The sequence below is a fragment of the Procambarus clarkii genome, chromosome 45 (genome assembly GCF_040958095.1).
Source record: "Procambarus clarkii isolate CNS0578487 chromosome 45, FALCON_Pclarkii_2.0, whole genome shotgun sequence".
NCBI classification, from domain to species: domain Eukaryota; kingdom Metazoa; phylum Arthropoda; class Malacostraca; order Decapoda; family Cambaridae; genus Procambarus; species Procambarus clarkii.
Genome location: NC_091194.1, coordinates 2,815,737 through 2,826,975, shown reverse-complemented (window position 1 = coordinate 2,826,975; position 11,239 = coordinate 2,815,737). Strand labels below are relative to the sequence as shown.

Below are 11,239 nucleotides of genomic sequence, written 5' to 3'. Positions count from 1 at the left end.
CATGAAACATTTATACAACCACTTAAGGAACCTGTATATCATTCCTCAGTCTTGGTGACTTAGTTTACATTTATTAAACGGTGTGTAAACTCTGAAGCACCACGAGGTTGTTTACAACAATAATAACCTTGGGTTGTGACGTTTCCAAGTTGGTAAACTGTTTAAAAAGTACAGATTTGAGTCTCAATAATCCAGGAAAGATGTACATATTTCGTAAGTGGAGAGGCAAATACTTGATGAATCCTGACTTGAATTCCGAAATTACAAATTCAATATTTTTTTGCTAATAATAACCAAATCAAGAACAATGTAAATAAAAATTACTATATTTAAATAATACCGGATATGCCAATTAATTATATGTTAACTATGAGTATAACCAAATTTATATCGTGTCATTATTAAAGTCTAAAAGTGACTTTGATGCTAATATTGGCTTTGATGTTAATTGGAAACAGCGTCAATATTAATATATGCTCTTTATTGGCCGGTACAATGAGGCGTGTCAATGAGCTGTCTGTCAAAGTTATTGAATACTGAGGGTGATGATAGTGTGATATACTGACACCCTGACCCCAGTGTGTGTGTGTGATATACTGACCTCAGAGTGTGGGATATACTGACACCCTGACATCAGAGTGTGTATAATATACGAACTATATACTGGATATACTGACACTGACACCAGGGGTGTAATATACTGACAGCCTGACACCAGAGGAAGTGATATACTGACACTAATACTTGTGATATAAGAACGCTTACACTGACACAAATGTACACGATATATATACACTGACACAAGAGACTCAGAAGGCTTATAGAAAACAAGTAGCCAGCAAGCCTATAGGATGCGATTAGCTCAGTAGGCCTAAAATACATGAGTAGCTTAGTAGGCCTATACGACACGAGATGCCCAGCCTATCTATAAGAATCGAGAGGCCCAACTTCTAATATATATTATTGACACAATGAACACAATATTTGATTTAGAAAAAGAGACTTTAATATTATTTTACCCAAATATTGCTTATGAAAGACTTGACTGCTTCGTCCGTGTATGAATGTCAGACTTTAGTCTGTGCTAATGTGTCGGCTATTTTCTGACAGAATGCTATTTTTATAGAAAGTCTGAAATAAATATTTTTAAGAGCAAAATGTGGCATTATTTAATATCCTCACACACACACACACACATGCATAAATAGATAGATAGATAATATAGAAATATATATATTTCTATACATCTATAGATAGATAAATAGATAGATATATAGATAGATAATATTTCAGGGGAAACTATATCATCAACGATTTTGAAGCGGTTATTGGGGTAACTATTATGATTAGATTTTATTGGGGTAACTATTATGGTCAGATTTTATTGTATATTTTGGCGTTATCAGCACATATAATTTCCGATATGGCCAAAAATAATAGTAATTATAATAATTCTGAGTTAAATGGACCTGAGAGATTTTCGAGGGGGGGGGGTATGTAACTTGGCACTCTTTTCTCTGTGATGCTAATCTGAATCCGCGCATGATGGGCACATACCCCCCAGTAATGGCAGGGAAAAATTTGGTGACGCTAACCCCAAGCGTCTGGTATATATATATATACTGCTCTACCTTCCTCTTTTAGTGTTTGTTTCTGGAGTGGTGTGTTGAGGTGGTGTAACAAGGGGCTCCCGTGTGTGGGGGAGGTCTGGTGTGTGGCCAATATTGGGAGAGGCACCGGATACCCCTAATGTGATGAGAAGTCAACATGGAGGTGGGCAGCGGTGTTGGTGTTGGCCAAGTTGACGGAAGGTGTGCCTGCCTTCCGACACCCTGCCTGCCCTCCGACACCCTGCCTGCCCTCCAACACCCTGCCCTCCGACACTCTGCCCTCCGATAAACCTCAGGATACAACATTTACACGAATGCAAAGCTTGAATCCAAATTTAAGATGCTAACTGGGAATCTTAAATTTGATTCCCGGCCGCCTGGGCCTCCGTGGTGTAGTGAAGCTGGAGAGCTCAAGCCACCACCCATCACAGCCACCAGTCACCAAGAATAAACTTGAAAAAATGAAGGAAAACAACTCAGCTTTTTCCAGAAAAGAAAATAACGGTTGAGGGTCCGCAGAGGAGGAGGAGGAGGAGGAGGCAATTATCAGGAGAAAGAGAATTAGGAAGACGAGAAAGAATAATAAAAGAGCAAAGACTAAAGGAGGAAATTGTGAAGGAATTGACAAAAATTGTTGAGTGTGAAGAGGAGCATTAAGATGGAAATATGACACACAAGATCACTTACGAAAGCTGTACATCTTTCCTCACCCATGGAGGCATTATTGGCATTTACTAAACACTTTATGAACTACGAGACTACTTATAATAATAATAACCTTGGGTTGTAAAGCTCGTAAATTGTTTAATAAATACAAACTAAGCTGATTGTTGAAAGATGTACGGGTTTCGTAAGTAGTTGCCTAAATGCCTGAGGACGCCTCGCTAACCCAAGCACACACCTGATCACAGGGACACCACCACACACCTGGCTACGAGGACACGACCACACACCTGGTCACAGGGACACCACCACACACCAGGGGCCAGATTCACGAAGCAGTTACGCAAGCACATACGAACCTGTACATCTTTTCTCAATGTTTGGCGGCTTTGTTTCCAATTATTAATCAGTTAATGAGCTCCGAAGCACCAGGAGGCTGTTTATAACAATAACAACAGTTGAATGGGAAGTTTTCATGTTTGTAAACTGTTTAATAAATGTAACCAAAGCCATCAAAGATTTAAGAAAGACGTACACGTTCGTAAGTGCTTTCGTAAATCTGGCCCCTTGCCACGGGGGACACCAGCACACACCTGGTGACGGAGGACACCAGCACACACCTGGTGACGGAGGACACCAGCACACACCTGGTGACGGAGGACACCACCACACATCACGAGCAGCGGCAGAAGGACATCAAGAGGAACTCATTTGTTTATGTTTTAAACCAACTCACAGAAACATCTCATTTACTTACATGTCAAAGCAACTCATTTGTTTATGTCTTAAATCAACTCACAGGAACATCTATTTCAGGCACTTATAGATGTTTTTTTATAAATAAGAAGCTTAGTCGGGAACTTGGCTTAAGACAAGTGTGAAATGAAGCAAACTTTTCCAACAAACTAAAGTTATTTAAAAAGTTAATTTCATCCCCCGTCTCCCACTCGCTTTCCATAATAATAATAAAAGGATTTAGGACGTTGTGACACAAACAAAATTATTTCCTTCATACTTGTCGGTAATATTAATCTAAAAAGAATATTTCTGGCTTACAGGGGCTATAGACGTGGTGCCGCTGTGTTGTTTCAAGCGTAGGGTAGACATATATATGTTTACGTTTGGGTGGGTATAAATAAGAGCCGCCTCACGTAGGGTCAATAGGCTGTCTACGGTTTCTTTATTTCTTATGGTATCAAAGAGGTTTCAGGAGTGGTGTTGAACAATTGCTGAACATTTTATGAACACCCGCGTTATTATGGGGTTTATTAGTAATTCACTTTACTCTAAACCTTTACTTTACTAGTGCTCTGTATTATATGTTGTGCTAACGCTCTCTCTCTCTCTCTCTCTCTCACACACACACACACACACACAGTCTTAAAACTGGGAATATGATTAGAAAAACGAACAAGAGGTCGTTACAGTGACCTCCGTGTGAATGTTGACCCCAGTTGAGCCCTCGGGAGAACTAAGTCATTCCTCCGAAGTACTTAGAATGTGCATGACGCATACACGGTGGGTGTGTGATGTGTATGAGTCATACACATTACACCCACCGTACCTCTGCCTCTCCTCCTACTCCTCCTCCTCTTCCACAGCCTCCATCGAGCACTCATTTCACTTTCATCTTCCCGTATAATTTATACTCTCTTTCCCCTTCCATCTCTCATTTCCTGTATCCTCATCCCCACTCCTCCTCCCCCATCACCACTCATTAATCTCACTCCCCCATTATTTCCCACTGCAGCAAAGGTTGTGTTTTTGTGAGGTGTTGGAGCGAGTTTATTGACCAACCACGCGGCAGATGCCATTAACCGCCTTTCACAACTGCCACGAATCCCCTGTCAGGAGGACCACAGGATGGGCGGTGGCAGGTCCACAGGGAGCCTCACAGATAATCTCAAGCTTGAACCAAAGCTTGACAGCTTTCCTGCCGTGTGGAGCTTAAAGCGGTTTAAGATCTCTGGTGTTGAGGTATTCTGATGGAGAAGGCTGACGTGGTAACCGTCTTGAGGACTTAAGCTTTTAGGCAACTGGAAGTCTTAGTTATTAGTTGATGTAAGTGAAGACTTCTTGCAGGGGAGAGACACATCAGGGGACGTCAATATAGGGCATCTAGGGGACACATCAGGGCAAGAGGGCATCCCTAGACGGGGGGGGGGGGGGGAAGTAAGACTATTCAGTGCCAATGAGGAACCTCTGAATCTTATGTACTTATGAACGAGGCCAAGAAACAACATAGAGCACTGAAGAATATCTGCTCCATAACAGTGCTTTCAAAACTCCTGCAGAGAGAAATCTCTTCAACTTCTGCCACCAGCAACTCCCGCCACCAGTAACTCCCGTCCCCAGCAACTCCCGCCACCAACAACTTGGTAATCCACATCCGTCGCCGTCCAAGCTAATCCACTTCTTCCCCTCGCATTAACTATTTATCTTGTCAAACTTTCACTACGCGGCGACGTGCGGGGGAGAGAATAGTGTGTGTGGGAGAATAGTATGTAGGGGAATAGTGTTGGGAGAGAATAGTGTGAGTGATTAAGAATAGTGATCTTAACTGCCATATAAACAAAAATAACCGTTCGAAAACAATCAACTTGATAATTCCGAATTGACCCGTTCAACCCTTGTTTAAAGTCGATGTTATTGGAACTTATACAATAGTTACAGAGAATTTCAGAACAGAATTGACGCTTCAGTAAACAGCCTATTCTCTTTAACCTATACAAACTGCAACTTATTTCCCAAATATATTGGGATAATGCAAATCGGCAAGACTGTTCATGCGCTAGAGATATCAGTCTCAAACTCACAGACAATCAAACTCACAGTCAACTCACAGAGTCAAATTCAAAATTAAACTCACATACAATCAAATTCACAATGAACACGTTCACAGACACACACGAGGCTACACACTCACAGACGTACACACGAGGCTACACACTCACAGACGTACACACGAGGCTACACGCTCACAGACGTACACACGAGGCTACACGCTCACAGACGTACACACGAGGCTACACACTCACAGACGTACACACGAGGCTACACGTTCACAGACACACACACGAGGCTACACGCTCACAGACACGCACACACGAGGCTACACGCTCACAGACACGCACACACGAGGCTACATGCTCACAGACACACACACACGAGGCTACATGCTCACAGACACACACACACGAGGCTACACGTTCACAGACACACACACACACACACACGAGGCTACACGTTCACAGACACACACACACACACACACGAGGCTACACGTTCACAGACACACACACACGAGGCTACACGCTCACAAACACACACACACACACGACGCTACACGCTCACAGACACACACACACACGAGGCTACACGCTCACAGACCACCAGACAAAGCCTCACAGTCCCACAAACGTTTCAGACATAATTCCAAATAAACAATAGATTCATGTTCTGCAGCGCTCAAAACTTTTATTTCTATTACAATTTTGACAGGAAATTCTGCCTCGTCCAAATTATTATTTTGTGTGGACCGTTTAAAGAGGTAATGTTAACATCTAGTTAACGACCATTTCGCGAACGACGTTTGTTGCTTGGCTTAAGATCTATCATCCTCTATGATAGATGGTTATTAAGGGTACCACGATCGCTTACTGACCAACCAGCAACCCACAACTTTGTTTACCTCATCAGTACATATTTACTGTCAGAAGAACAGATGTATCAGGTGAATGGAACGTGCCCAACCGCTTCTGTCCTGTCAGGGATTGAACCCGGGATCTCATGGTTATGAGTCGAGTACGTAGACCACTGTGCCACATGAAACAACCCCTCACAAGGTTGTGACACCTGACACTACTAGACCATAAGATTAGGCATGTATAACCGAGGGGGTTGTATAGAACTGTCTAATAGTTGTAGTTCTGATTGGCGATTTTTAGCTTCTAGTTGAGAAACGCCACTGAGATATGTACGTGGACTACCACAAATTAGCTAGTTAACAGCCTCATCATTTCATCGTTCCTTACCTTATTACATATCCGTCGTTAACTGTCCCCAGAGAGGCTTCCTGTAGAGTTGTGTAGCCTCGTGTATACTCTTGTAGCCTCATGTAAACTCGTGTAGTCTCATGTAGACTCGTGTTGCCTCATGGAGTCTACGATAGCCTTCTTGCGCGTAGCAGCGACGTTTGTCAATCCCGCGTCAATGCAGCCGCCAAGCGACGCTAAATGACACACTTCACAAATTGCTTCCAGTCCACTTAAATTCCTGAATAAGTGCAATTCCACTTCATTCCGTCGTTCACTATAGTTACAATGTGTTCCTCAGGCACTTTACACACTCGGTATTAATTTATTACTCAACTCTTTCTCGCTTAAACTTTTCGTTCTCTATATTGTAAACAAAAGTTTTAAATATAAAGAATTTACTTTTTAGTTGTATTAAACAAAAGAGATTTTATACAAAATTTTTAAATATCCTGAGTTAGTTTATAATTTATAGAAAGACTTTAGTTTTGTTTTATTAGTTTTATAAAATTGTAATATAAATGTAGCTATAGGTTAAGTACTAATTTTAATTAAGTACCAATAAATACTATTTACATGATTGTCTTCCTACACTCCCTAGGTTAAGTTAGGTCGTAGTTTTCTATACAGCTTTTCAGGTAAACTCTAATATTCACAATATTTTGGTGCGATGCTGGCCATTAAATATATTTGTGTACTATGCCGATAGTCAGGATTGTACCTATTACATTTAGTATTAAAACGTACTGTCTATTCCGAGGAGGGGCTGCAACAAAACTCCCGTGTGTGTATGTGACTGTCAGGGTGACTATTCTGTGGACTGTCGGGAGTGACTGGACTTACTATTACTGCTATGAGGATCAAGCTGTTAGCTCTTGGACTCTACCCTTTTAGCCGTCGGTTGTCTAATAATGTACTGACAATCGACTTGAAATCCTGGGGATATGTTATTTAGTATAATTATATCCCCAGGAGGGAAGCTCAGGACCAGGATTCATCAAACATTTACTCAACCACTTACGAAATTTGGACATTTTTCTTCGACCATCGGAGCTTTGTTTACATTTATTAAACAGTTTACGAGCTCCGAAGCGCTACGAGGTTGTTTATAACAACAATAACCTCGGGTTGTGAAGTCTTCAAGCTCGTAAACTGCTTCATAAATGTAAACAACGCCGCCGTGATTGAGGAAAGATGTACAAATTTCGTAATTGGATGCGTAAATGCTTGATGAATCCTGGCTATTCAAATTAGCCAACACAAGTACAAACGAGGAATGAATCCCCGATTTTTGTCTCCAAGTTCAGCGAGCGATCTCGTACAGGCGTATTATGAGAGTAAACAGCTTAACTCAACGATTGGAATTATACAAACACGAGAGAAGGGAAAATATAGCAAATTAAGTAGCTGAACAAAATGAGAGGGAGAAAATAAGCTTTGACAAACAGACCAGTGAACAAATGAGTACATAATGTACTTGGAAAAGTGGGGTTAGTTTTGGCACAAGGCTACGAAGTTAGGACGTTGGAGGAGGGAGGGAGGGAGGACTGAAGAATTTGCGAGCAAGAGCTTCTTCTATGTCCATGAAGTAATGATTTACGAATACATTTGTGAGAAAAAATAACGTGTAACGAAAAAATAATAATAAGATATATATACCCTCTTACGGTGGTCAAGAGTGTTGGAGAGACAATCTTGTCCCTGCTACGCTCCTGTAGTCGTGAATGATGAGACTGGAGTTCGCAAAGTAAAGTCTTTTACGCCCATTTCTTGCCTTGGCGAACGTTGACAGTGATGCATCACCTGCCGGGCCTGCACCAAGAGACATCATTGGAGCAAATGTTTGAGTCCTTCAACTTCTTTCCAAGAGCCAGGGGGTTGATGTCATTTGAAGCGAAGTGCCTCGATCGCTGTGCCAAGAAGAGCATTTCCTGGCAATAGTGCTTTAGAGCCTTCAGAAAGCAGTTGAACATAGAAGGAGAGTGGAACTTAATGCTTGCCATCGATCTTGGACCTAAGCCAGTCTATAGAACGTGGAGGGACAAGAGAAGAGGATAGGACAAAGAACTGGGACATGAGGACAAGGAGCTGGGATTTGAGAACAAGGAGCTGGGACATGAGGACAAGGAGCTGGGACATGAGTACAAGGAGCTGGGACATGAGGACAAGGAGCTAGGACATGAGGACAAGGAGCTAGGATATGAGGACAAGGAGCTGGGATATGAGGACAAGGGGCTGGGATACGAAAACAAGAAGCTGGGATACGATGACAAGGAGCTGGGATATGAGGACAAGGAAATGGGATATGAGGAAAATGAGTTGGGATATGAGGACAAGGAGCGAAAATTATATTGGAAAATAATTTTAGCATTATTTACTGATTTAAATATTCGCGATTTTCCTTCCAACGTCAATTTTTTCGCGAAAAGTGACAAACTTCCTTTCCAGGCATGAAAGATATATTTTCTCCGGCCGTGAAAGATATCCTTTCTACAGGCATGAACGATATCCCTTTTCAGACGGTGTAGTTAACGCCATATAGCTAGAAGGACATCTGCCCAGTAACGCTGAATTGCCATGATTTTTGCTACAAAGAACAGGGGAAAAGAAAGGTTGAGATGAAGAGAGAGACAGAGAGGGGGGGGGGGGGGGGGAGGAGGAGAGAGAGAGAGAGAGAAAGCGAGATACACACACAACACACACACACGCACACATAGGGGGGCCTCATAGCCTGGTGGATAGCGCGCAGGACTCGTAATTCTGTGGCGCGGGTTCGATTCCTGCACCAGGCAGAAACAAATGGGCAAAGTTTCATTCACCCTGAATGCCCCTGTTACCTAGCAGTAAATAGGTATCTGGGAGTTAGTCAGCTGTCATGGGCTGCTTCCTCGGGTGTGTGTGTGTGTGGTGTGAAGAAAAAAAGTAGTTAGTAAACAGTTGATTGACAGTTGAGAGGCGGTCCGAAAGAGCAAAGCTCAACCCCCGCAAACACAACTAGGTGAATACACACACACACACACACACACACACACACACACACACACACACAGTTATCGCTATTCACAGACACATGTTTGCAGGAACGCACAAATGCATCTTTACATGTATTCAGACTCGCTCACCAGAAACACAAACAGAAGGGGGAGAGACTGCAGGTGTTCTCATGCAACCTGGAGACTGCAGATTCCTCAAAAAAGCTCATACAATGCAAGTGTAATTATAAAGATCATATAAGGCCATGTCACTTAAATCCTCATATAATGCAAGTGCCCCTAAAATCCTTATACAATGTCTACATAAAGTTCATACAATGCAGACATCCCCCACAATAGCTCAGACAATGCAAATTTCCCCCAAAAAACATGCAATGAATGTCTTTGAAGAAAATATATTTATATCGTAGGTGTGATTAAAATGCATGTTTCTTTAAAAACCTCATACATCCAAAATGTAATTAGAAAGCTTATACAATGCAGGTATTCCCAACCCAAAAAAATAAAATACACATGTCCTCCCTCCCCTACCCGAAAAAATCATAGAATGTATTTGTCCCTCAATAACTTAATAGGCTACTGGCCCCCCCCCCCCCCTTCTTTCAAAAAATAAAAAAAAAATCCTACTATGCAATTGAAAACTCTCTCTCTCTCCAACCAACATTTTAACCCCGGTTTTCTTCGTGTAAATACAGAAGGATTACTTACGTAAAAGGTTCAAGGAAGCGAAAAATTACCTCAGTTTTCCTGTACACTCTGGGTTTTGATCCCGCTCCTTTGTGAATCGTTCTAGGTGAAGATATATATTATTTAAAAAGCTCGTTGATGTTAAGAGCTTATTCTTGTTAAGAGCGTGTTCTTGTTAAGAGCGTGTTCTTGTTAAGAGCGTGTTCTTGTTAAGAGCGTGTTCTTGTTAAGAGCGTGTTCTTGTTTAGAGCGTGTTCTTGTTAAGAGCTTGTTCTTGTTAAGAGCGTGTTCTTGTTAAGAGCGTGTTCTTGTTAAGAGCTTGTTCTTGTTAAGAGCGTGTTCTTGTTAAGAGCTTGTTCTTGTTAAGAGTGTGTTCTTGTTAAGAGCTTGTTCTTGTTTAGAGCGTGTTCTTGTTAAGAGCGTGTTCTTGTTAAGAGTGTGTTCTTGTTAAGAGTGTGTTCTTGTTAAGAGCGTGTTCTTGTTAAGAGCGTGTTCTTGTTAAGAGTGTGTTCTTGTTAAGAGCGTGTTCTTGTTAAGAGCGTGTTCTTGTTTAGAGCTTGTTCTTGTTAAGAGCGTGTTCTTGTTAAGAGCGTGTTCTTGTTAAGAGCGTGTTCTTGTTAAGAGCTTGTTCTTGTTAAGAGCGTGTTCTTGTTAAGAGCGTGTTCTTGTTAAGAGTGTGTTCTTGTTAAGAGCGTGTTCTTGTTAAGAGTGTGTTCTTGTTAAGAGCGTGTTCTTGTTAAGAGCGTGTTCTTGTTAAGAGCGTGTTCTTGTTAAGAGTGTGTTCTTGTTAAGAGTGTGTTCTTGTTAAGAGCGTGTTCTTGTTAAGAGTGTGTTCTTGTTAAGAGCGTGTTCTTGTTAAGAGCGTGTTCTTGTTAAGAGTGTGTTCTTGTTAAGAGCGTGTTCTTGTTAAGAGCGTGTTCTTGTTAAGAGCGTGTTCTTGTTAAGAGCTTGTTCTTGTTAAGAGCGTGTTCTTGTTAAGAGTGTGTTCTTGTTAAGAGCGTGTTCTTGTTAAGAGCGTGTTCTTATTAAGAGCTTGTTCTTGTTAAGAGCTTGTTCTTTCTTAGAACTGTTCTTCTTGTCCTTGTTAGGAGCTGTTGTTGTAGGAGAGTGTGTTGATGTTTATTACTTTGACACATAAAGGCGACAGTTGCCTAATTCTCTAGTTATCACTTTAATTGGTAATGTATGTAACATGTTTTATGTTTACATTTTTTATATCTGCCTGTGTTTATCTTTACGTGTGTGTGTTTAC

The 11,239-nt window shown here is 41.5% G+C and overlaps 1 protein-coding gene across 1 annotated transcript in view; it reads left to right on the top strand.

The window, feature by feature from the left end:
• The window catches only part of LOC123769876 (protein O-mannosyl-transferase TMTC1), a 28,353-nt gene extending 27,204 nt beyond the window's left edge, over window positions 1–1,149 (top strand). The window contains exon 18 of the mRNA XM_069301157.1: window positions 1–1,149. This exon is cut by the window's left edge and continues 588 nt beyond it. The gene's annotated coding sequence lies outside the window, so the exon portion shown is untranslated.
• The last annotated feature ends 10,090 nt before the right edge of the window (window positions 1,150–11,239 follow it).